A 27,066-nucleotide genomic window follows, 5' to 3' on the forward strand; every position below is an offset into this window, starting at 1 on the left:
GACTCAACCTTCACCTCCCGAGCACGTTGGGGAGTTGCATCGATGAGACAAGATCGAAATTGGGGAGAAAAATAAAATAATAATAACAATAATTACAATTACATCCATTTTAATCCCACTTTGTAACACAATAAAATGTGAAGAAATCCAAGGGGTCTGAATACTTTTGCAAGGAACTGTATACCACAATAAACATGAAGTTCAAATGCAGAGACTCAGAGATCATTGAGTGCTTCTGAAGTGACAAGTAGTTGCGCCTGTATCAGCACAATAGACAGCGCCCTAGAGCTAGGCTGTTTTGGTCATGAATATAGGCTACAAGATAGATAGGTTAATTCACCTATTACAAACAGCCTATGTGAATGTGCAGTGAGGGAAAAAAGTATTTGATCCCCTGCTGATTTTGTACGTTTGCCCACTGACAAAGACATGATCAGTCTATAATTTTAATGGTAGGTTTATTTGAAGAGTGAGAGACAGAATAACAACAAAAACATCCAGAAAAACGCATGTCAAAAATTTTATAAATTGATTTGCATTTTAATGAGGGAAATAGGTATTTGACCCCTCTGCAAAACATGACTTAGTACTTGGTGGCAAAACCCTTGTTGGCAATCACAGAGGTCAGACGTTTCTTGTAGTTGGCCACCAGGTTTGCAGACATCTCAGGAGGGATTTTGCTCCACCCCTCTTTGCAGATCTTCTCCAAGTCATTAAGGTTTCGAGGCTGACGTTTGGCAACTCAAACCTTCAGCTCCCTCCACAGATTTTCTAGGCCACTCCAGGACCTTAATGTGCTCATGCTGGAATACCCATCCACTACCCATTTTCAATGCCCTGGCTGAGGGAAGGAGGTTCTCACCCAAGATTTGACGGTACATGGCCCCGTCCATCGTCCCTTTGATGCGGTGAAGTTGTCCTGTCCCCTTAGCAGAAAAACACCCCCAAAGCATAATGTTTCCACCTCCATGTTTGACGGTGGGGATGGTGTTCTTGGGGTCATAGGCAGCATTCCTCCTCCTCCAAACACGGCGAGTTGAGGTGACGCCAAAGAGCTCGATTTTGGTCTCATCTGACCACAACACTTTCACCCAGTTCTCCTCTGAATCATTTAGATGTTCATTGGCAAACTTCAGACGGGCCTGTATATGTGCTTTCTTGAGCAGTGGGACCTTGCGGGCGCTGCAGGATTTCAGTCCTTCACGGCGTAGTGTGTTACCAAACGTTTTCTTGGTGACTATGGTCCCAGCTGCCTTGAGATCATTGACAAGATCCTCCAGTGTAGTTCTGGGCTGATTCCTCACCGTTCTCATGATCATTGCAACTCCACGAGGTGAGATCTTGCATGGAGCCCCAGGCCGAGGGAGATTGACAGTTCTTTTGTGTTTCTTCCATTTGCGAATAATCGCACCAACTGTTGTCACCTTCTCACCAAGCTGCTTGCCGATGGTCTTGTAGCCCATTCCAGCCTTGTGTAGGTCTACAATCTTGTCCCTGACATCCTTGGAGAGCTCTTTGGTCTTGGCTATGGTGGAGAGTTTGGAATCTGATTGATTGATTGATTGCTTCTGTGGACAGGTGTCTTTTATACAGGTAACAAGCTGAGATTAGGAGCACTCCCTTTAAGAGTGTGCTGCTATTCTCAGCTCGTTACCTGTATAAAAGACACCTGGGAGCCAGAAATCTTTCTGATTGAGAGGGGGTCAAATACTTATTTCCCTCATTAAAATGCAAATCAATTTATAACATTTTTGACATGCGTTTTTCTGGATTTTTGTTGTTGTTATTCTGTCTCTAACTGTTCAAATAAACCTACCATTAAAATTATAGACTGATCATTTCTTTGTCAGTGGGCAAATGAACAAAATCAGCAGGGGATCAAATACTTGTTTCCCTCACTGTAGCTGTACACCCAGCTGTCTTACCAAAATAATGTAAACTAAATGCTGAAAGTAGTAGCCTAGTTATTCATGCATGCAAACAAAAATACTCAATAGCAGTTTGTCTTAGTATACCGAACAACTGTGAATGCGAACAAAAGAATGCGAACAGAACAAAACAGCGGTACCAAGTAGTAGGCCTAAACAAAATATCAGATTGATAAAGGCATGACAATCTATATTTAGGTTAGTTACATTAACAGTAAACAAACGCAGTAAACAAAAGGCGACTGGAGATCCAAATAGCCAAAACACAGCCTATTACAGTGAGATGCAGCCATGCACAGCTGTCTTGACAAAAAAAAGGCCTATAGGCTCGCTTCAAACATGGAAAATGATGCCCCTCATGAGTTCAGCAACACGTTGTGATTTGGCAGAATACACTTCTGTGAATCAAAGTTGCCCCACGTAATCAATTAATCAATGCCAGCCTACAGTGCCTTGCTAAAGTATTCATCCCCCTTGGCGTTTTTCCTATTTTGTTGCATTACAACCTGTAATTTAAATGGATTTTTATTTGGATTTCATGTAATGAACAAACACAAAATAGTCAAAATTAGTGAAGTGAAATGAAAAAAATTACTTGTTAAAAAAAATATCTACAAAATAAATAATGGAAAAGTGGTGCGTGCATATGTATTCACCCCCTTTGCTATGAAGCCCCTAAATAAGATCTGGTGCAACCAATTACCTTCAGAAGACACATAATTAGTTCAATAAAGTCCACCTGTGTGCAATCTAAGTGTCACATGATCTGTCACATGATCTCAGTATATATACACCTGTTCTGAAAGGCCCCAGAGTCTGCAACACCACTAAGCAAGGGGCACCACCAAGCAAGTGACACCATGAAGACCAAGGAGCTCTCCAAACAGGTCAGGGACAAAGTTGTGGAGAAGTACAGATCAGGGTTGGGTTATAAAAAAATATACATCCCACGGAGCACCATTAAATCCATAATAAAAAAAATGGAAAGAATATGGCACCACAACAAACCTGCCAAGAGAGGGCCGCCCACCAAAACTCACGGACCAGGCAAGGCGGGCATTAATCAGAGAAGCAACAAAGAGACCAAAGATAACCCTGAAGGAGCTGCAAAGCTCCACGGCAGAGATTGGAGTATCTGTCCATAGGACCACTTTAAGCCGTACACTCCACAGAGCTGGGCTTTACGGAAGAGTGGCCAGAAAAAAAGCCATTGCTTAAAGAACAAAATAAGCAAACACGTTTGGTGTTCGCCAAAAGGCATGTGGGAGACTCCCCAAACATATGGAAGAAGGTACTCTGGTCAGATGAGACTAAAATTGAGCTTTTTGGCCATCAAGGAAAACACTATGTCTGGCGCAAACCCAACACCTCTCATCACCCCGAGAACACCATCCCCACAGTGAAGCGTGGTGGTGGCAGCATCATGCTGTGGGGACGTTTTTCATTGGCAGGGACTGGGAAACTGGTCAGAATTGAAGAAATTATGAATGGCACTAAATACAGGGAAATTCTTGAGGGAAACCTGTTTCAGTCTTCCAGAGATTTGAGACAGTGACGGAGGTTCACCTTACAGCAGGACAATGACCCTAAGCATACTGCTAAAGCAACACTCGAGTGGTTTAAGGGGAAACATTTAAATGTCTTGGAATGGCCTAGTCAAAGTCCAATTGAGAATCTGTGGTATGACTTAAAGATTGCTGTACACCAGCGGAACCCATCCAACTTGAAGGAGCTGGAGCAGTTTTGCCTTGAAGAATGGGCAAAAATCAAAGTGGCTACATGTGCCAAGCTTATAGAGACATACCCCAAGAGACTTGCAGCTGCAATTGCTGCAAAAGGTGGCTCTACAATGTATTGACTTGGGGGGTGAATACTTTCGCAAGCCACTGTAGCATAAACACGTTTCCAACACGTACAGTTCCATTTACAACCACGAAAACCAATAGGATACCAAGACAACCATAATAGAATGGATATTTTTCTATGATGAAACATACCCATATGTAGCTGCAGGGGCGTCATTTGGGTTCTTGCATTGGAAATATATTGAATTCTGCTTATTTCACAATAAATATAAAAGTTCAAATGCTTTTGACTAAGAAGTGACAGGCTGGTGCAAAATTTCCGCTGCGCTCTACCAGCACCATGGACAGCGACCCTACAAACTAAAGTAAGATTTTGATAAAAACCAACCAGCTAGATTGTTTCATACCTTTTCAGAAGAGCCACATTTACGTGTCCTTAAAAACAGCCTATCGCTAATTACAAAAACACTATTCCTTGTGTTTCAATCTGTAGCATATGCAAAACTTTATAGTCTATTGTTTTAATTGTCCCCCTTATGGTTCAGCTGTCAGAGATTTGAGCACTAAATGTGTCAGGGCATTGCATGCATAGGCCTATAGACTTAGGTGTCCACTGTATGATATTACAATGAAGAGATGCTAAGGCCTAGCCCCAGAGAGAGAGAGAGATAGAAAGAAATAGTAGGCCTATCATGTTATAAAGTCATTCACAGTGCTTTATGTAGTGTAATAGTCTACTGAGATGGTATTGAATAAATAAGTTGTTTCACCATCTTGATGTTGTGATTCTAAATATTTTAATGTGCAACCTAATCCAGTGATTGACATGCATTGTGGGTAGACAGTCATGCTATTGATTATCCAGTGATTGTCATCCATTATGGGTAGACAATTACGCTATTGTTGTTATATTTTACTGTTAAAATAGGGCTCCTGAAGTATATTAATTTTTTTGTTCAATAGAGATGAATCTGCCTGCATTAAGTGCTCTAATATCATAGGCTAATTTATTTGGGGCTGATTCACCACCTGAGTAAGTGGAAACTCAAAACACATTAGCTAGATCACTAACTCTAAAGATAATACCCACGTATTGTATTAATCTAACAGCACATTTAATGTCCCAAAAAACATTGCAGTTGTAGCCTACCACCCAATGAGGCCTATGCACTCACAATGGCCAATGCGCATTTCGCTCGCTTCATATCTCAAAGCCATATCAAATATCTTTGTAAAATAGTTGCTATTGAGTTCATAGTTGAGAAATAAAAAGTAGGCTATACCTATAGCAAGCTGAGAACATTCTCTCTCCAGCTGTGACAACAGCATTGTTTTCCCAGCAATTGGATTTTAAAATGTTATACAATCAGAACACTTTTCTTTCTCCCAGAGCATTTCTTTCCCCTGGGAAAGGAGAGAGAGAGTGGCCCACTCGACACAGCAGCAGGCCCCAGCAAAACAGGTACAGGGGCAGGCAGGCAGACACTTTCATTACAGGAATCATGAGGATAATGTACTTTACTGTTTGACCAAATCATGGTTTTAGCCTCCTAAAAAATAGGACATTTTAGTGAGGTGAATGAATATGCAGCCCGCACAGATGCAACCAATACATTTTTTTTACTCCCACATCCAGGTGTCAAAGGGTCGCAAAACGTGACTAAATGGTGGCAGTCTGGAGCCCTGTAGGCTTTTCACTAAAGGCATACTCACTAACTTTTGTTATACTTCAATGACAAAAGCCTTCATCTTCACAATCAACAGTAGCCTGGGCCAATTAACGGCTAACGAACACCCTGCGATCCAGTGGCACAAGTTTCAACTGAAAGGTTAAGACCCCTTTAGCCTCCTCATGGACCCGGGTACGGGCTAGTCACACACACACACGCGCGCGCGCATGACCGCACAGGCACACACACTCTCTCTTAAGTGTGGAGAGACATAACAGCATAACAGGACCAGAGGGAAACAGTATTTTCTCACTGTGCAGATGATGAGGCCAGAAAGAACATTGCACTATGAAGTCTAAGGGCCAAGAAGCCATTCTAAGACTAGCCAAAGTGAGACTGCCCACAGGGCTATAGACTCAGACTCAAGCTATTTCTAGCACTGACACAAGGCAAAGAGCACAGTGGCTAAAATATTTTCAGCAGCCCATCAAGACATGCCCAAATGGGTCCTTTGTAATACACCTGATTGCTTATTCCCTAGCTGCAGAGCTTAGAGCTTCCCACTCCAAACCACTCCACTCACAGGAAGAAATGTAACTAATCTGACATTGTACTGTTTTTCATTCCTCTTCTCATGTTAAATTGAATCTTATTGCATAAAACGTCTTAGGTTGATAGCGGATGTTATGCATAATTTTTTTTCTGTGAGAATCTTTATCCGTTTATTGTCTCAAATACGAATATCACAGACAATCTTGCTTTAAACACAGTCAGCTCCCAGAATACCTTTGCATAATATGACTAATTTTGTCCAGACATTTTGCATCATAACAGATTGTTATGTTTAGAAATAAAATATGGATACTTTATGAGGGACTGCTTCTGTTAATTTTAAGCTTGATGACATCCGTCCTCCAGACTGGCTGCAGTTCCTATGTGTCCTCTGTTTTACATGGACACAACAACACTACGTTTCCATTGTCATGCATGAGGCAGGTGCATAACAGCAGACTATCTCAGCAGGGGGGCTGCCACTGCATTTCTGCAGAATCCTCAAGCACTTTTCCAAACCTCCATTTCAAAGCTAATGCTCCAACAGAACCCGAATCAAACACATTGATTTGTGACAAGGAGCCAAATCTGTGTGTTGACAGCCAATGCTGTCTGGAACAATTGGAAGGGGAAGTTGGGCCCAATGGCTGTGTGGGAATATTTTTGCATAATTACACAGGACTGTGTGGAGCTCTCTGGAGAAAGGGGAACGGGGAGCTGGCTGGACTGGAGCATATCCAGTCTCGCAGCACCTGACGCAGGCACAGTGAGTCACACATACACCGTCCCCTACAGGGATGAGTCCCCAGTCACTCCCACCCAAGCAGGCCCCACATCCCTCTCCTCCTCCTCCTTCCCTCTGTGAGCTCTTCTTTTTTCCCTTAAGGTCCTCTGTCCCGATGCACTTACCTCTGCAATCTGGGGACTATGCATTTTCCCTGGAGGCCCCTACACAGCCAGAGCCAGATCATGTGATGTGACAATTTAGCAGGGCCTTGCCTGTAGAGATACCGCTGTTCTTTTATGAGGAGCCAGGCCACAGGTAGCTAGGCACTACAGGTATTTAAGATGAGAACCGATTTGGGATAGAAACCACTCGGTACAGCAGCAACAAGGTAAGTGGATGGAAGAAGAACATTCAACACCATGTTCTGGTAACATGGAATTTTCGAGGGTTTGGGTTGCTAATAAGAAGCGTTCCTCATGTGAAGAACCATGTTAGTGGAAGGTGTTCCTACAGTGTACAGTACAGAGACTTTGTTCATTCAAAATACTGTCAAAAAGACAACAATCTTGTGTTTTTAGGCAAACCTTAAAGAAAAACTGCACCCGCCGATTTGGCCCTGTTTTTTGGTTTGGGGATCTGGTTTGATGTGGTGTTTCTTGGATGTGTCCTTGCCACCACCAAGACGCATGCATCTTTCATAACCTTGGCCGCAGCTGTTTCCCCCCCACTCAATCACAACAAACAAACCTCCTGCAGGTTGAGTTCAATAACTACAGACAGATGTATGGTGAGATGCCGGAGGAAGCTTTGAATAGGTCAGTAGCCTACAGAGTAATATGAGAAGAATGCAATTGCTGAATTTATGTAGATATTCTAAACTAAGTGTTTGGATCACTTTCAAATGTAGTAACAGGTCCGTGTAGAATAAACAACCCTTTACATAACACCATAGAAGCAGTGTTCTGGCTAATATAACAAAGTGAACATCTCACCTTTCATTGGTATTCCCAGCCGATACAGATCCTTTGCCTATCAGCATTTTGTCTGGTGGTAATGGGGCTACCTTTGCAAACATGTCAGAGTGGTCATACCTTCCTGTGTGGTGTCCTATATACAACAGGAGTTCCCTGATCCTGGGTCAGAATACACAGGGTTTCTCCCTCCCCATATTGACTGATACCATCCAATTCAATAATACAAAAATACAATATAAGTAAAGGTTGTGTCTAGTAAAAATATATTTGTTCTCTCCATTCATAGACATCAGTATCAAGCTCGACTGTCAGTCTGGACTTCATCACATCATATTGCAAGACTCCATGTGCTGGCTCCATACATGTTTCTGTGAACACATACACACATATAGTCACTGTTCTATTACCAATGGCAGTTAGGATAGGTAATATCTGACACACAGACAGGTACTATGTTGAAGTTTGAACAGGTCAGATAAAACCTACCCAATTCTGGTCTCCCCATCGACGACAGTTGGTGAGCAGGCAAGAGGTGAGGCTGGAGGTGAGGTCTTTGCCCGAGCCACATTGATGGCCATAGCAGCGTAGATCAGCTCCTGGCCCCTCATCAAAGATACTGGTCGGTTGCACGCACACGCACACACACAGAGCACTGATTACATTATAAATGATTAGCCTGGAGGAACCAACCTGATCACTGCGTTCACCTTTCTATTTCACTTCAGGTATCATAAAATGCCCTGGATATTATATGCATCTAAGAAATAGAAAATAAGCAACAAATAATGTCAGTTTACATAAATTATGTTTCACAATTGGGTTATCAAATGTATCAAAGTAATGAAGTGGGTTACCTTCTGTATTTGTACAAATGATGAGCCTGTGAAAGTTTTTGCCGCTGACAGGTGCAGGTTGCTGGTCAGATACTTGCCAACATGTGGCTGACTGTTCCATTCATAGGAATGCTCACAGCGAGGGCCTGTCTGCATGATGCTGATGAGGGCTCCCTTGCTGGTCTTGTCTATGCTGCATGTTCTGCTGCAAACTGGACATCGCTCTAACAACTGCAGCAGGCAATCTTATGAGGTCGCTAAAGAATTGCAATCACATTGCTGGACATGTTATGATCAGGCTAGTCACAAGAAAGAGCCATCGATTTTGGACGTTTGAAAAGGTCCTGAGGACATCAATATATGCATTTGTCGGTGCTCACCCCCCCCCTCACAAGGTTTAGAGCCAGAGAGCACTGCTTAGACCACCGTGCCACGGCAGTTCACAATTCCCTAGCAAGCAAGGAGAGTACTTGATGATACTTAATGGAAACAGCGATTGTTTTTAACTATTTTGTTTTAAGCCTTCCCCAAACCATAACCCTAATCACTCTAAATGAATACCTAAACTTAACCCTTTGAGTTGTTTCTGTTTCAACCCTGTAACCACGCGTAATTAATGGGTCAAAAATGTATGTTCATTCAATTACAGCAACTTCTGAAGTGAAACTATGGTTATGATACCCACCTTTGCTCCTTCTGGTAGGTCCCGGCATCCGTTCATACCCAGGGGATCAGTCTGGCACCCAACTGTACACTTTGTCTAACAGAAAAACAGGGCAACGATTGTCATCATCGCTCAATTATAAACATAGCTTGAGAAATATTGTAATCTCGTTTGGAAGCTAATTCTATGCATTACAGATGTAGACTGCCTGGCTCGAGATTGGATTAGATTCAGGCCGGTGATGCCATTACACTATGCAACCAACTGTGACAAGTTTTGCTATGGCCCTGGTTGGTTTGAGTTTGTTGCTGCTAGTTAGTACACTGTTGTAGTCAGACATGAGTTAGTTAGTACCACCTTAGCTGCATCCAATATGTATTTGTGCCCTAGACATGGGTTGCACCTCGGAGGCTAATGTGACTGTTTAGTCTAAATTACACTAACTTAGAGTGGCATGGAAATACAATGACATTGCTAAAGTAGGCAAATAATTAGTAGGAAACAACTTTGCCATAGTATGATGTTGGCAAATTTACTTTAGAGATCGCAATATTGCCATTACTGTTATTAGCAAAGTTCGTCAAAAATAGCTAGCAATGCTAATGTTAGCTAGCTAAAATACGGTGGTCCATTCAATCTTAGGTAGCTGGCTAAAGTTATACTGCATCTAAAGTCAATCTGGCGACATCATAATCATGACAAAAGGTTTTCCTACAATTATTTGCCTTCTTTTGAAATGTTATTGTGTTTCCAAGCCAAATCCGAGTTGTATTGAGGTAGGCTAACGCGTTAGCCAGCTACCTAGCTAGATATCTAGCTAGTTACGTATCCAGCTAGTTAACATCAGCTATGCTAGCGATGATAGTGATAATGATTTTCTAAATATACATAACCAGATACATAACCAGCAGTCTATGGTCTAGCTACCGGTATACTCACCACGACTGGGAACCACGAACTCCATCCACCTGTTCTGCATGATAGGGTCCTTCGGCAGGGCAGACCATAGTTGTTGGCTGTGCAATAGGGTCCTTCGCCAGGGCATGCAAACCCTAGTTGTTGGCTGTGCAATAGGGTCCTTCGGCAGGGCATGCAAACCATAGTTGTTGGCTGTTCATTCTGCTGGAAGCATACATTGCATGGCCGATCCATAATGCTTTTCAGTCTAATTTGAATGAGCTGGGGGCGATGAATCACCTATGTGAAGCTAGACACAATATGGATTAGCCACAATAGTAGAATTTGCGGTTCGCCTTCTAAATAAATGAATAAAAGTCCCTCATTGAAAGTAATGCTAATGGAACAAATAGTGGAATCATGCCATTATGGACTAGATAATGCTGAACAAGGTTGGAATGTTATATAAATTCAACAAAAAGATAGTAATTAGTTAATTTGACCAACAACAAAAAATGAAATCGAATTGTGGATGTATTAGATTTCAGAATTGCATTGGGGGCATACTTACATTTCACTGTACAGCCTTATCTATGGATAGTGGATCAATGAAATGGGGCATCTATTAGAATTTTAGCAACCAGGAAATGGCGGAGCGATTTCTGCATAGTGCATCTTTAAACAAATATTAGTGTCGTAGATCATATTGCGGGACTCTGAAACCCCATGAAATGGGGAGGTGATTTCCCACAGTCAAAGTCCCGTAATAAGATCTATGAAGCTAATATTTGAGTAAAGTCTTCACAGTTGTGTTCTGTGGGTGTCATTGAGTAGACTGATACCCCAATTTCATTGATCAACAATCCATAGGTAAGGCTGTACAGTGAAATATAAGTATGCCCCCAACGCAATTCTGAAGTGTAATACATCCACAGTTCGATTTCAACAGATTTTGGTCAAATTAACTAATGATTGTATTTTGTTGAATTTATATAACAACATTCTAACCTTAGAATTATCTACTCCACATATGGCATGATTCCACTATTCGTAACCATTTGCATCGCTGATGAACTGCAAATTCCACTATTGTGGCTAATCCTTATTGTAGCTAGCTTCACATACGTCGATAAAACAACTGAGCCCCATACAATGAAGGGAAGCTTGGCAAAAGGCAAAAGGGTGTATGATTTGTTGACACAATTGTAATCCAAACTAGGGCTGCACGCTTTGGACAAAATATCAAATTGCGATTGGGCCATATATTTCAATTGTGATTATGAATTGTGATTTTCAAACACTTGGGTGAAAACTTGGTAATTCCATCAGACATGGTTAAAGCGACTGTCAGGGTAGAGAACATCATTTCTAAAATGAGATCATTTGAATTAATACATACTGTGCTAACTGAATGCAAAACCAAATTAAACAAATATTTTCAAACATTGTTATAGGCTACATATGATATTAGATAGGATTATTAACAAGCACAGTTTTTACATGATCATCAAAATATAGTGTACTATCAGAGCAGCACTTAACATTATGAGTTCCTATTTCCTATTGCACCATTATGAGTTATTAAATAACCTTAGTTAATTATTTATTCAGGCAGCCATAGGCTGCAGATGAAATAGGAAGCTTATGATTGTGTAATCATGTATAAGTAGGCTCAATCATTATTCTAATTTAAATTATAAGTCAAAATGCCTTAAAAACATGTAACACGTAGCCTAACGATTGCAAGGTGCAGCCTGTCCAAAACATTGGAGTCTGGTCCAGTCATTCAACGAGACATTCAATGTTTCAACATCTCCCTAAATTTGTTATAGTGTTGGGAAGCCGACTTGTGAAAAATATGTGCGAGATGGAATCTTATATCTCCTGTCCAGCTTGTTTATCATCTTCTTGAAGCCGTCTTTGCTGACTGTATAACTGAGCAGTCGGGGGAGAAGGGCCTTGGTCAGGGAGGTGGCCAAGAACCCGATGGTCACTCTGACAGAGCTCCAGAGTTCCTCTGTGGAGATGGGAGAACCTTCCAGAAGGACAACCATCTCTGCAGCACTCCACCAATCAGGCCTTTATGGTAGAGTGGCCAGATGGATGCCACTCCTCAGTAAAAGTCACATGACATCCCGCTTGGAGTTTGCCAAAAGGCACCTAAAGGACTCTCAGACCATGAGAAACAAGATTCTCTGGTCTGAAGAAACAAAGATTGAACTCTTTGGCCTGAATGCCAAGCGTCACGTCTGGAGGAAACCAGTCACCGCTCATTACCAGGCCAATACCATCCCTACGGTGAAGCATGGTGGTGGCAGCATCATGCTGTGGAGATGTTTTTCAGCAGCAGGGACTGGGAGAATAGTCAGGATTGAGGGAAAGATGAACGGAGCAAAGTACAGAGAGATCCTTGATGAAAACCTGCTCCAGAGCACTCAGGACCTCAGACTGGGGCGAAGGTTCACCTTCTAACAGGACAATGACCCTAAGCACGCAGCCAAGACAACGCAGGAGTGGCTTCGGGACAAATCTCTGAATGTCCTTGAGTGGCCCAGCCAGAACCCAGACTTGAACCCGATCGAACATTTCTGGAGAGACCTGAAAATAGCTGTGCAGCGACGCTCCCCATCCAACCTGACAGCTTGAGAGGATCTGCAGAGAAGAATGGGAGAAACTCCCCAAATACAGGTGTGCCAAGCTTGTAGCGTCATACCCACGAAGACTTGAGGCTGTAATTGCTGACAAAGGTGCTTCAACAAAATACTGAGTAAAGGGTCCAAATACTAATGTAAATGTGATATTTAAGTTTTTAAGTTTTTATAAATTTGAAAACAATTCTAAAAACGTGTTTTTGCTTTGTCATTATGGGGTATTGTGTGTAGATTGTTTGTTTTTCTCCCCTCATCAATGTAATCCATTTTAGAATAAGGCTGTAACGTAACAAAATGTGGAAAAGTCAAGGGGTCTGAATACTTTCCGAATGCACTGTAGGCCGTTTTCAAAGGGATTAGTTGGTGTTTAGGGGCAGTCACTACAACAAATTTGAGTTTGATGGTTACCTTGACCACCAATCGATTAAAACAGCTCTTCTATTTACAAACAAGCAAACTGACGATTATAGGTGGACAACAAAGCCTGCGGGCCCTGATGCGAGTCACTGATGATGTCATGGCGCCTGGCTAACCTTGGCCGAGGCATGTGGCGTAGGGAAGTGCCGACTCAGCACAGCGCTGACAGCCATCAATTCCCTGTGCCCTGATGAGAGCAGAGACCTGACTGGGGTGAGCCTGAGCAGCATAGACAGCCCTGACACAAATTCTCTCCATCAGGCACTCCTGCCCCAGCCGGCACATGGGTGTCTGTCGGCAGTGGGGTGATCTGGGAACGCTTACGGAAAACTCCCAGCAATAGGGATGCTCCATTTTAACCCCACAGTTAAGATAATGGAGAACTTTCCACTCGTCTAAATAGACAACCTAAGCACAAATGCTTAAAACAGACCAACTGACGTCGCTTCGAAAAAATACTCTCTGCCCTACAGGTTACCTATTAATATATGTGAGTGTCTGATCTACTACAATAAAAACAAAGAAAATCAACTAAGAGCTCATCTTGATTATCTTTGAAACCAAACACAGTCACAGACTAGCCTACGCCTAATACATCAATGTCTCTCTTCAGTAAAAAACACAAGCTGCTCATTCTCATACATAAAATATGTCAATCACAAACTGTGACAGAGATCCAAGTCTGTGAGTTACAGATGTCATGGGGCTGCTACCACGCACGGCGCTGTGCTTCCTGCTTATTAAATGACCTGTATTAAGTGTTTCTCACAAGCCCTAATCCATGATGACTCTTAATTAGAATCCAGACCCCTGTTGAGTAGGTCTCCCCTGAAACACTTAATATGGCAAGTGCTCCAGAGCCAGGTCTGGGGGAGGTCAGTATGGGGCCAGGCTGATCTCCATTTCCATTGCATAGTGCCCTCCAATGTAAATGTCAGCATTTATGGACCACGGGCACTTCTGCCTCACAGCAGGAGGTGGCTAGCTAACCATGTGGACAAATGATGTGGAGGGGAACAGGTGTTGTATGGATGGACAGATCAACATAATGTGGAGGGGAACAGGTGTTGTATGTATGGAAGATCAACATAATGTGGAGGAGAACAGGTGTTGTATGGATGGACAGATCAACATAATGTGGAGGGGAACAGGTGTTGTATGGATGGACAGATCAACATAATGTGGAGGAGAACAGATGTTGTATGGATGAAAGATCAGCATAATGTGGAGGAGAACAGGTGTTGTATGGATGGAAGATCAACATAATGTGGAGGGGAACAGGTGTTGTATGGATGGACAGATCAACATAATGTGGAGGAGAACAGATGTTGTATGGATGGACAGATCAACATAATGTGGAGGGGAACAGGTGTTGTATGGATGGACAGATCAACATAATGTGGAGGGGAACAGGTGTTGTATGGATGGACAGATCAACATAATGTGGAGGGGAACAGGTGTTGTATGGATGGAAGATCAACATAATGTGGAGGGGAACAGGTGTTGTATGGATGGAAGATCAACATAATGTGGAGGGGAACAGGTGTTGTATGGATGGGCAGATCAACATAATGTGGAGGGGAACAGGTGTTGTATGGATGGACAGATCAACATAATGTGGAGGGGAACAGGTGTTGTATGGATGGACAGATCAACATAATGTGGAGGGGAACAGGTGTTGTATGGATGGAAGATCAACATAATGTGGAGGGGAACAGGTGTTGTATGGATGGAAGATCAACATAATGTGGAGGAAAACAGGTGTTGTATGGATGGGCAGATCAACCAATGAGACAATCCAAACACACATGCACTCTTGCATGAACACGCATACTCAGAACATACTCAGAACTAACTCAGAACTAACTCAGTCGCGTACTCTGGCATGTCTTCACTGATATTTTCAACGTATCTCTGACCAGGTCTGTAATACCAACTTGTTTTAAGCAAACCACCATAGTCCCCGTGCCAAAGAACGCCAAGATAGCCTGTCTAAATGACTATCGCTCAGTAGCACTCACATCTATAGCCATGAAAGCCAGCGGTGTCAGAGGAAGGCCCAAACATTTTTTAAAGAATCCAGGCACCCAAGCCATAGACTGTTGGCTTGGGTGCTCTCTTGCACTGACTCTATGCACACACACTGGACTCTACCCACACACTCACAAATACTTACACTGACATCCCAACACACACACACACACACACGTTATTACCTCATACCCCTGCACATCGACTCGGTACTGGTACTTCCTGTAAATAGCCATGTTATTACCTCCTACCCCTGCACATCGACTCGGTACTGTTACTCCCTGTATATAGCCATGTCATTTTCTACTCCCTGTATATAGCCATGATATTTTCTACTCCCTGTATATAACCATGTTATTTTCTATTCCCTGTATATAGCCATGTTATTTTCTACTCCCTGTATATTGGCATGTATTTTCTACTCCCTGTATTTAGCCATGTTATTTTCTGCTCCCTGTATATAACCATGTTATTTTCTGCTCCCTGTATATAACCATGTTATTTTCTACTCCCTGTATATAGCCATGATATTTTCTACTCCCTGTATATAACCATGTTATTTTCTGCTCCCTGTATATAACCATGTTATTTTCTGCTCCCTGTATATAGCCATGTATTTTATGCTCCCTGTATATAGCCATGTATTTTCTGCTCCCTGTATATAGCCATGTTATTTTCTACTCCCTGAATATAATAATAATAATAATATGCCATTTAGCAGACGCTTTTATCCAAAGCGACTTACAGTCATGCGTGCATACATTTTTTTGGTGTATGGGTGGTCCCGGGGATCGAACCCACTACCTTGGTGTTACAAGCGCCATGCTCTACCAGCTGAGCTACAGAGGACCACATACACACTGCTCCCTGTATATAACCATGTTATTTTCTGCTCCCTGTATATAACCATGTTATTTTCTGCTCCCTGTATATAGCCATGTATTTTATGCTCCCTGTATATAACCATGTTATTTTCTGCTCCCTGTATATAGCCATGTTATTTTCTACTCCCTGTATATAACCATGTTATTCTCTGATCCCTGTATATATCCATGTTATTTTCTACTCCCTGTATATAGCCATGTTATTTTTTACTCCCTGTATATAGCCATGTTATTTTCTACTCCCTGTATATAACCATGTTATTTTCTGCTCCCTGTATATTGGCATATTATTTTCTGCTCCCTGTATATAGCCATGTTATTTTCTATTCCCTGTATATGTTATTTTTACTCGTTTTTGTCATTTGTTATTCACTGTGTATTTATTCCTGTTTTTATTTTATTTTAATTATTTTTTCTTTATCATTAACTCTGCATTGTTGGAAAAGGACACGTAAGTAAGCATTACACTGTTCGTGTCACGGAATCAGCCGAGGCTGCTCCTCCTCCTTGCTCGGACAGGCTTCGGCGTTCGTCGTCCCCGGAGTACTAGCTGCCACCGATCTATGTTTCGGTGTTTGACTTGTTTTGTCCTGATTGTGTACACCTGTTCCCCATTATGTTGTATTGTATCCCCTATTTAACCCTCTGTCGTGCATTGTGTGTTGTGTGTTATTGTATTCGTCTTCGGCAGTGTTAGTGTGCGGGTTGTTTTTCCTCCTTGTATGGAGATGTTTTTCTTCTCTGGTTACTTTCAAGTAAAGTAAGTTTCCAGTAAGCTCTGTGTCCTGCGTTTGACTTCGCCTACCGCATTTCACCGTCGCCTTCTGACAGAATAACACACATTCCCGATGGAGTCAGCAGGATCGTCCGCGCTCAGGGGAGCACTGGAGGAGCGTGTAACCCAACAAGAGGCCGTGATCCAGCACCTGGGCACCACCATCCAAGGGGTGATGGACACCTTGAGGCGATGGGAGAGTGGAGGTTTGCCCACACCTCATCCTACGATACCACCACCATCAGCCATACCCATCGGTCCATCTCCGGAGTCCAGTGGGATTCGGCTCTCACTCCCGAGGGCTTATGATGGCACCGCGGCCGGGTGTCAGGGTTTCCTACTCCAGGTTGAACTCTACCTAGCAACCATTCACCCGGCGCCCTCGGGATACGAGAGCGTTTCCGCCCTCATCTCCTGTCTGTCCGGCAAGGCGCTGGAATGGGCCAACGCCGAATGGGGTGGGATAGACGCCGCTACGGTCAGCTATGCGGAGTTCACCCGCCGCTTCCGGGCAGTATTCGATCATTCCCCAGAGGGTAAAGCGGCGGGTGAGCGTCTATTCCACCTTAGACAGGGGAGGAGTTCGCGCTGGACTTCCGGACACTAGCAGCCAACACGGGATGGAATGAGAGGGCCCTCATCGACCACTACAGATGCAGCCTGAGGGAGGACGTGCGTCGGGAATTAGCCTGCAGGGACACCAACCTCAGCTTTGACCAACTGGTGGACATGTCGATTAGCCTGGATACCCTGTTGGCTACCCGCGGACATCCGGATTCGGGGCCGTCCATTCCATCCCCCAGCACTTCCGAGCTGACCCCTATGGAGCTCGGGTGTGTGTTAGGTTATCAGCCGGTTCTGGCACCTTGGCATCAGAGCCAGACCGAAGCCCCTGCGGTGGACGAGTGGTTTCGGCGCTCGGAGGAAACTTGGAACGCTGCGCATGTCCATCTGCAGCGTGCCATCAGGCGGCAAAAGGCGAGCGCCGATCGCCACCGCAGTGAGGCGCCGGTGTATGCACCAGGAGACCGGGTCTGGCTCTCGACCCAAAACCTGCCCCTTCGCCTGCCCTGCCGGAAGCTGGGTCGGCGGTTTGTGGGGCCCTTTAAAGTCCTGAGGAGATTGAACGAGGTATGTTATAGGTTACAACTGCCCAGGTATTATCGCATTAACCCCTCGTTCCATGTGTCTCTCCTCAGGCCGGTGGTGGCTGGTCCACTCCAGGAGAATGAGGTACGAGAGGCTCCTCCGCCCCGTTGGACATCGAGGGGGCTCTGGCGTACTCAGTCCGTTCCATCTTGGATTCGAGGCGTCGGACGAGGGGCCTGCAGTATCTCGTGGAGTGGGAGGGGTACGGTCCGGAGGAACGGTGCTGGGTCCCCAGGAGGGACATTCTAGATCCCTCCATGTGAGGGACTTCCACCGGAGTCATCCGACTCGCCCTGCTCCGTGTCCTCCTGGCCGTCCCCGGCTGGAGCCGCGCGTCAAGGGGGGTACTGTCACGGAATCAGCCGAGGCTGCTCCTCCTCCTTGCTCGGGCAGGCTTCGGCGTTCGTCGTCCCCGGAGTACTAGCTGCCACCGATCTATGTTTCGGTGTTTGACATGTTTTGTCCTGATTGTGTACACCTGTTCCCCATTATGTTGTATTGTATCCCCTATTTAACCCTCTGTCGTGCATTGTGTGTTGTGTGTTATTGTATTCGTCTTCGGCAGTGTTAGTGTGTAGGTTGTTTTTCCTCCTTGTATGGAGATGTTTTTCTTCTCTGGTTACTTTCAAGTAAAGTACGTTTCCAGTAAGCTCTGTGTCCTGCGTTTGACTTCGCCTACCGCATTTCACCGTCGCCTTCTGACAGTTCGTCTACACCTGTTGTTTACAAAGCAATTCACTGTTAGTCTACACCTGTTGTTTATGAAGCACTTCACTGTTAGTCTACACCTGTTGTTTACCAAGCACTTCACTCTTAGTCTACACCTGTTGTTTATGAAGCACTTCACTGTTAGTCTACACCTGTTGTTTACCAAGCACTTCACTCTTAGTCTACACCTGTTGTTTATGAAGCATATCACTGTTAGTCTACACCTGTTGTTTATGAAGCATGTCACTGTTAGTTTACACCTGTTGTTTACTAAGCATTTCACTGTTAGTCGAGACCTGTTGTTTATGAAGCATTTCACTGTTAGTCGACACCTGTTGTTTATGAAGCATTTCACTGTTAGTCTACACCTGTTGTTTACCAAGCATTTCACTGTTAGTCGACACCTGTTGTTTACCAAGCATTTCACTGTTAGTCGACACCTGTTGTTTACCAAGCATTTCACTGTTAGTCGACACCTGTTGTTTACCAAGCATTTCACTGTTAGTCTATACCTGTTGTTTACCAAGCATTTCACTGTTAGTCCACACCTGTTGTTTATGAAGCATTTCACTGTTAGTCTACACCTGTTGTTTATGAAGCATTTCACTGTTAGTCTACACCTGTTGTTTACCAAGCATTTCACTGTTAGTCTACACCTGTTATTTACCAAGCATTTCACTGTTAGTCTACACCTGTTGTTTATGAAGCATTTCCCTGTTAGTCTACACCTGTTGTTTACCAAGCATTTCACTGTTAGTCCACACCTGTTGTTTACCAAGCGTTTCACTGTTAGTCCACACCTGTTGTTTATGAAGCATGTGACAAATAATAGTGGATGTACTCATTTTTTCTCCCTCTGTCTTTCTTTCTTTCTTTCTTTCTTTCTTTCTTTCTTTCTTTCTTTCTTTCTTTCTTTCTTTCTTTCTTTCTTTCTTTCTTTCTTTCTTTCTTTCTTTCTTTCTTTCTTTCTTTCTTTCTCAGGCTAAGTCCCTTTACATATCTGGATAAACAAAGATGAACTATTTACTCTGTGTAAGAGATCATATACTGTACCATGTTTTCCACTTCATGAGATAGAGGTATGATACAATATTATACAGTACCGTGACAGATAGAAACATTCCTTTATCATGTCACATTATATGATGCTGTCTGACATACAACAGGCCTCATCTAAATCAAACTAGAGAAGAAAGAAATTAGCACTGATCTGATTTTGCCTGTGGAGAAATAAGCAGTTAGGAGCAGACTGTAGCTCAAAAGGAATAACTGTAAAATCATACATCCCTTTTTATGATAGCTGCCTAGAGTTAAAACACAACTTAAGCTTCCAGACCGCAACCAGCCTCTGGACCAGCCTTACAAGACAACGGTATGGGGTGTTTTTTTAAGAGGAGATTTTTCTTCGGAAAGACTGAAAGGAAAAGACTGGAATAGAAAGAGAACAAATACCTTCTAAAGATAATGCGAATCAAAGTGGGTTTGATGTGACAATGTTATGTAAACAATTCTCTTGGCAGATCCTATGTTCTGTTCTGGTGCTATTGACTGTGTCGATGGTGAGTCACTAACCCAGGCTGTTCTGGTTGTATTTACTGTGTCGATGGTGAGTCACTAACCCAGGCTGTTCTGGTGCTATTGACTGTGTCGATGGTGAGTCACTAACCCAGGCTGTTCTGGTGCTATTGACTGTGTCGATGGTGAGTCACTAACCCAGGCTGTCCTGGTGCTATTGACTGTGTTGATGGTGAGTCACTAACCCAGGCTGTCCTGGTGCTATTGACTGTGTTGATGGTGAGTCACTAACCCAGGCTGTCCTGGTGCTATTGACTGTGTTGATGGTGAGTCACTAACCCAGGCTGTCCTGGTGCTATTGATTGTGTTGATGGTGAGTCACTAACCCAGGCTGTCCTGGTGCTATTGACTGTGTTGATGGTGAGTCACTAACCCAGGCTGTCCTGGTGCTATTGACTGTGTTGATGGTGAGTCACTAACCCAGGCTGTCCTGGTGCTATTGACTGTGTTGATGGTGAGTCACTAACCCAGGCTGTTCTGGTGCTATTGACTGTGTTGATGGTGTGCCACTAACCCAGCTAGTACAGTAAACGGGCTCTGATGGGAAAGATTCAATTGGCTTTTCCAATTCCCCTTTTCCCCCCACAGCAAATTGAAGCTATGGAATTTCAAAGCGTAGGTGACAGAGAATTCATATCTCAATAAGTCTTGCCTTGAGGGAGGTCTTATCTTGCATTTAGACATTTCAAAGGAAAGGTTTGATGATACACAGGAGGACAGGCACCCAAACAAAGCACACTGTATCCCAGCGGAAGACACACTGCGGATTACCCTTCCTCTCATTTGAATGGATCTATACCCGAATGCCCAAATCCTAAAGGAACAAGAACCAGAAAACTTCAATGCAATGTTTAGTTACCCCCAGATCTCTACAACTGTTACATGAGTTCATGTACTCATCACGATCAGGCAGGCAGGACAGATGAAGATGTTCGCAGAAACAATGTTTGAGAGAGAGAGAGAGCCTCCTGAATAGTAACCCTGGTCCAAAGACATGTTAAGAATAACCAGCAGTTCTCGGTCACATCTGACAGTGGAGGGAAACAAGTGATGCCATGCCAAAGGAGAGGCAGGAGGGGAGATGGGGCAGACTCCTAGAGAGGGAGGAGAGAGAAACATAATGCTCTTTCCCCAGTCCAATTAAAGTCCAACGAGCTGGGGTCAACCGACCTGCCTGACTCTCCTTAAGCAACATTTCGGCATCCATGATAAAAATCAGTCTCCTGGGGCCACTCTTGCTCAGCTGACAGGCAGAAGGGGCTCTGTTGCTGCTTGCCGAGGACAGATCAGCTCAGACAAGCAGCCATACTGAAAAGGGCCATGATATAGTATTTATTACACATCTAAATGGGACTGTAATTCTCATTAACATCCCATATGTCACATCTCTATGCAAAAAGGTTTAATCCAAACGACAATATAGGAGCTATAAAACACTTGATCCAATATTGAATCAAGGTCACTTGACTAACTCATGCATGTTACACATCACAGGCACTCTCTATTGGTCCACATGGTAGGGATGTTAACGATTAACTGTTAGTCGGTTAGCCGCTGAAAATAAATTTGACCAGTCATGCTTATCGGTCTATAGGGTAATTTGCATAATTTATTGGAATTAAATTGGTGCCAGAATTTAACAAATCTCGTCAGTCATAAAACCGGAACACTGTCGGGGTCGACTGGAATTATCATTTTGACGTAAATAGTAATGTACAGTGAGTTTATAGAGTTCGAAAGTAGCTTGCTTAATGTCAACTAATGGCTCTGTCTCTAGTCAGACTGAGCCGCAACCAAGCCAGAGGGAGACTTGTTGCTTGGCAACTCAGAGGCTGCAGCAGCTCAGGGAGCAGCCGAGCAGAGGGAGAGACAGAGAGGAGCAGCACACAGCAGCTAACAACAACAGCTAAGCTAGCAACCGAAAAAGTTTCTTAGCATTTCTCTTCTGTTCTACTGGTTTTCATATCAACTTTCTTTCGTTGTCCAGAAGCCAAAGGCATTATCCTAGTCATATTAGCAACCCATCCTAGTTGTTGCATATTTAGATTTTGCCTCTTTCTAAGTTTATAACTGAGATGTTAATCTCTATCACATGAAAAGGCTAGCCTCAGGTGCTTCTTTTAGAACAGTTTTCCCACAAATTGCATTTTGGCAAATGTTTGGAAATGATGTATTACATTGCCTTCTTCATTACAATAGTTGCATGTTCAATAATATGAGAGGATAGGCTTGCTATTGTCGCATGTTTTTTTTAGCTCTTAATGAAAAAGTTCAGTTTCCAATACCCATGCATAGTAGTTTCTGTTGGTCACATAATTTGACTGGAACGAATGTAACCGTTTAATAACTGGTTAATGGGTGTTGGTTAGTCCACAGCAAAATTGACCGAAATGTGCATCCTTAAATGAAGAAATAAGACTTTTTGCTTATAGTTTTCAATGTGTGTGGTATTTTTTAGTGGCTCTTTGTTTTGCTTCGATTTTACTATATTGAAAGATTAATAAACATACATTGCATGCTCCACGTACAGGACATAACCACTTTGTTGCATGCTCTTACCTGGGGCAAGAGGCTTTCACTTAAAGGGATTCTCTGGTACTTTTGTATACTTTGTAGCCATTAGTTCTGAAAGTAGCACCCACAAGCTAAAAGTGGTCCATGAAAATTGCATACTACATCAAATAACATGCCATTTATCAGACACTTTTATCCAAAGCGACTTAGAGCCATGCGTGCATGTATTTTACATATGGGTGGTCCTGGGAATCAAACCCACTATCCTGGCATTGCAAGTGCCATGCTCTACCAACTGAGCTACAGAGGAACACAGGTAAAACATATGTGCAGATATGTGCACCACGTCATTGCTCTCTCGCTCGCTATGCTGTGTGTGATTCTTGCTAGCTGTCACTCAAATGGCGAGGGACTGAATCTTATTGGCTGGAACTCGAATTGCTAGGGGGCATGCCCACGTGGGGGGAAATATAGGGAAAATGGTGCAGCACAGCTTCCAGAAAACAGTCACTTTCAAACTAGGGGTTTCGTGGCTTATAGATTATGCATGTATGAACCACATATTGACACAGCCAGCCCAAAACAGGATGCTTAAAAAATAATGACTAGTCGCCAAAGTACTGGAGCACGTCTTTAAGACTCTTAGGCATTTCACACAGGACTGATTAATCCATATCATGCAATTACGCTGGTCTACTAATATTAATCCAGCACTTCATAAAATCAGTTGGTCTACCAATACTAACCCAGCACTTCGTACAATCAGCTAGTCTACCAATACTAACCCAGCACTTCGTACAATCGGCGCTTAACTATGTATGCTATAAATATATTGACATATTTACTGTATATAAACTGTATATACACGTAACTGCCAAAATAATGGAAACACTTGAGTAAATAAGGAATATAAAGTATTGGGAGCAGGTGCTTCCACACAGGTGTGGTTTCTGAGTTAATTAAGAAATTAACATCCCATCATGTATAAGGTCATGTATAAATATGCTGGGCAAGCCATTATTTTGGCAACCATGGCTATGCCCAATTAGGATGACAATGCCCCCATCCACAGGGCACGAGTCGTCACTGAATGGTTTGATGAGCATTAAAACTATGTAAACCATATGCCATGGCCGTCTCAGTTATGTAAGGACAGGCGCTGGGAGTACAGGGAGTCAACATTTAATGAAAAAACAGGCAGGAACAAAACACAGACAGCGTCTAGACAACGGAAACTAACATTAATGCAGACACAGGGATCAAACTGAGGAACAGACAGATATAGGGAAGGTAACCAAGCAGTGATGAAGTTCAAGTGAGTCCAATGAAGCGTTGATGCGTGTAATGATGGTGACAGGTGTGTGTAATGATGGTCAGCCACGAGGGGGAGCGGGGGCAGGCGTGACAAGTTACCAGATCTCAATCCAAATGAACACTTATGGGACATTCTGGAGCTGCGCCTGAGACAGCGTTTTCCACCACTATCAACAAAACACCAAATTATGGAATTTCTCGTGGAAGAATGGTTTCGCATCCCTTCAACAGAGTTCCAGACACTTATAGAATCTATGCCAAGGTGCATTGAAGCTGTTATGTAACTTTATGTTAATGTTTCCTTTATTTAGGCAGTTACCTGTACGTTGCAATAGAAAACCAATGTCTCTGCTCCACTTTGAATTGGCCAGAGTATGATTGTCCATTATTAATTAGATGTCATATCACGTTAATGTCCCCTCTCATTGTCCATCTAGGATTTCATTGTTGGTGTGTAAGGGTCACTGAAATATATATAAAAATCCAAATGAATTTGAGTCAAAGCTATGTTAGGACATGGCACTTTGATTTTACCTCATAGGCAGGGAAATGTACAGAGAGATCAACAACTTGAATCTCTGATTCCAAAAACAGCATTTCCCTTTCAAACACATCCAGTCCTACAAGGCGCCGACAGATATGGCAGCTCTGCTTTTAGCTCCTAAGCAACTTTGCAGTATTTTGTTTTTTTGTGTGTTATTTCTTACATTATTAGCCCCAAATTGTTTTTGTGTTATTACATACAGCCGGAAAGAACTTTTGGATATCATGGATATCTGAGCGGCGGTAACTCACCAGCATTACAACCAGGAATACGACTTTTCCGAATTGGATCCTTTGTTCGTACCCACAAGGGCATTTGAACAGATTCCAGAGGCTGATCCAAAACGCCGCCGGAGAAGAGGTATTCGGAGTGGACTTCTAGTCCGACTCAGGAGGCGTGCACACCATCCACTGCTTCAGAGTATATTACTCGCTAATGTTCAGTCTCTGGATAATAAAGTAGACGAGCTCAGGGTGAGGAGCTCCTTCCAGAGAGACATCAGGGATTGTAACATACTCTGTTTCACGGAAACATGGCTCTCTCAGGATATACTGTCTTTGTCCATACAGCCAGCTGGGTTCTGAGTACATCACGCAGACAGGAATAAAGAACTCTCTGGGAAGAAGTAAGGCAGGGGTGTATGTTCCATGAGTAACTACTCATGGTGTGATTGTGATAACATACAGGAACTCAAGTCCTTTTGTTCACCTGACCTAGAATACCTCACAATCAAATGCCGACCGTATTACCCCCCAAGAGAATTATCTTCGGTTATAGTCACGTACATTCCCCCTCAAACCGATACCACGACGGCCCTCAAAGAACTACACTGGACTTTATGCAAACTGGAAACCACATATCCTGAGGCCGCATTTAATGTAGCTCGGGATTTTAACAAAGCAAATTTGAGGAAAACACTACCAAAGTTCTACCAACACATTGACTGTAGTACTCGCTCGGAGAAAACATCGGACCATAGCTATTCAACTGTTCGAAATGCCTAAAAGGCCCTCCCCCGCCCTCCCTTTGGCAAATCTGATCACGACTCTATTTTGCTCCTCCCTTCCTATAGGTAGAAACTCAAACATTAAGTACCCGTGCTAAGGTCTATTCCAACGCTGGTCTGACCAATTGGAATCCATGCTTCAAGATTGTTTTGATCATGTTCCGGGTAGCCTCCGAGAATAACATTGACGAATACACGGATACGGTGACTGAGTTCATCAGGAAGTGTATAGGAGATGTTGTACCCACCGTGACTATTAAAACCTACCCAAACCAGAAACCGTGGATAGATGGCAGCATTCGCGCAAAACTGAAAGCACGAACCACCGCATTTAACCATGGCAAGGTGACTGGGAATATGGCCGAAATACAAACAGTGTAGTTATTCCCTCCGTCGCGGACACTGATGTCTTGCTTCTGGACAAGCTAAACACCTTCTTCGCCCGCTTTGAGGATAACACAGTGCCACCGACGTGGCCCGCTACCAAGGACTGTGGGCTCTCCTTCTCCGTGGCCGACGGGAGTAAGACATTTAAGCGTGTTATCCCTCGCAAGGCTGCCGGACCAAACGGCATCCCTAGCCGCGTCCTCAGAGCATGCGCAGACCAGCTGGCTGGAGTGTTTACGGACATATTCAATCTCTCCCTATCCCAGTCTGCTGTCCCCACTTTCTTCAAGATGTCCACCATTGTTCCTGTACCCAAGAAAGCAAAGGTAACTGAACTAAATTAGTATCGCCCCGTAGCACTCACTTCTGTCATCACGAAGTGCTTTGAGAGGCTAGTTAAGGATCATATCACCTCTACCTTACCTGACACCCTAGACCCACTTCAATTTGCTTACCGCCCCAATAGATCCACAGACGATGCAATAGCCATCGCACTGCACACTCACTGCCCTATCCCATCTGGACAAGAGGAATACCCTATGTAAGAATGCTGTTCATTGACTATAGCTCAGCATTCAACACCATAGCTCCAAGCTCATCATTAAGTCGGGGCCCTGGGTCTGAACCCGGCCCTGTGCAACTGGGTCCTGGAATTCCTGCCGGGCCACCCCCAGGTGGTGAAGGTAGGAAACAACACCTCCACTTCGCTGATCCTCAACACAGGGGCCCCACAAGGGTGAGTGCTCAGCCCCCTCCTGTACTCCCTGTTCACCCACGACTGTGTGGCCACGCACGCCTCCAACTCAATCATCAAGTTTGCAGACAACACAACCTTGTAGGCCTGATTACCAACAATGACGAGACAGCCTACAGGGAGGAGGTGAGGGCCCTGGGAGAGTAGTGTCAGGTAAATAACCTCACTCAAAGTAAACAAAACAAAGGAGCTGATCGTGGACTTCGGGAAACAGCAGAGGGAGCACGCCCCTATCCACATCGACAGGAGCGCAGTGGAGAAGGTGGAAAGATTCAAGTTCCTCGGCGTACACGTCACTGACGATCTG

General features: G+C 43.7%; 1 protein-coding gene and 1 long non-coding RNA gene across 4 annotated transcripts in view; both read right to left on the reverse strand.

Moving 5' to 3' along the window:
• LOC123492856 (X-linked interleukin-1 receptor accessory protein-like 2) overlaps positions 1-27,066 on the reverse strand; it is a 368,998-nt gene that overhangs the window by 230,914 nt on the left and 111,018 nt on the right. The gene's annotated exons all lie outside the window — the stretch shown is intronic.
• LOC123492858 lies at positions 7,935-10,335 on the reverse strand. 3 transcript variants are annotated; one of them, XR_006661893.1, is made up of 4 exons: positions 10,093-10,335; positions 9,175-9,249; positions 8,143-8,746; positions 7,935-8,024 (listed from the first exon to the last, which is right to left on the reverse strand). It is a non-coding gene; the product is annotated as an uncharacterized LOC123492858 (long non-coding RNA). The 3 variants fall into 3 exon arrangements; XR_006661892.1 differs by having other exon boundaries at positions 8,143-8,272; positions 8,511-9,249; XR_006661891.1 differs by having other exon boundaries at positions 8,143-9,249.

Source organism: Coregonus clupeaformis, chromosome 2, assembly GCF_020615455.1.
Source record: "Coregonus clupeaformis isolate EN_2021a chromosome 2, ASM2061545v1, whole genome shotgun sequence".
Taxonomy (NCBI): Eukaryota; Metazoa; Chordata; class Actinopteri; order Salmoniformes; family Salmonidae; genus Coregonus; species Coregonus clupeaformis.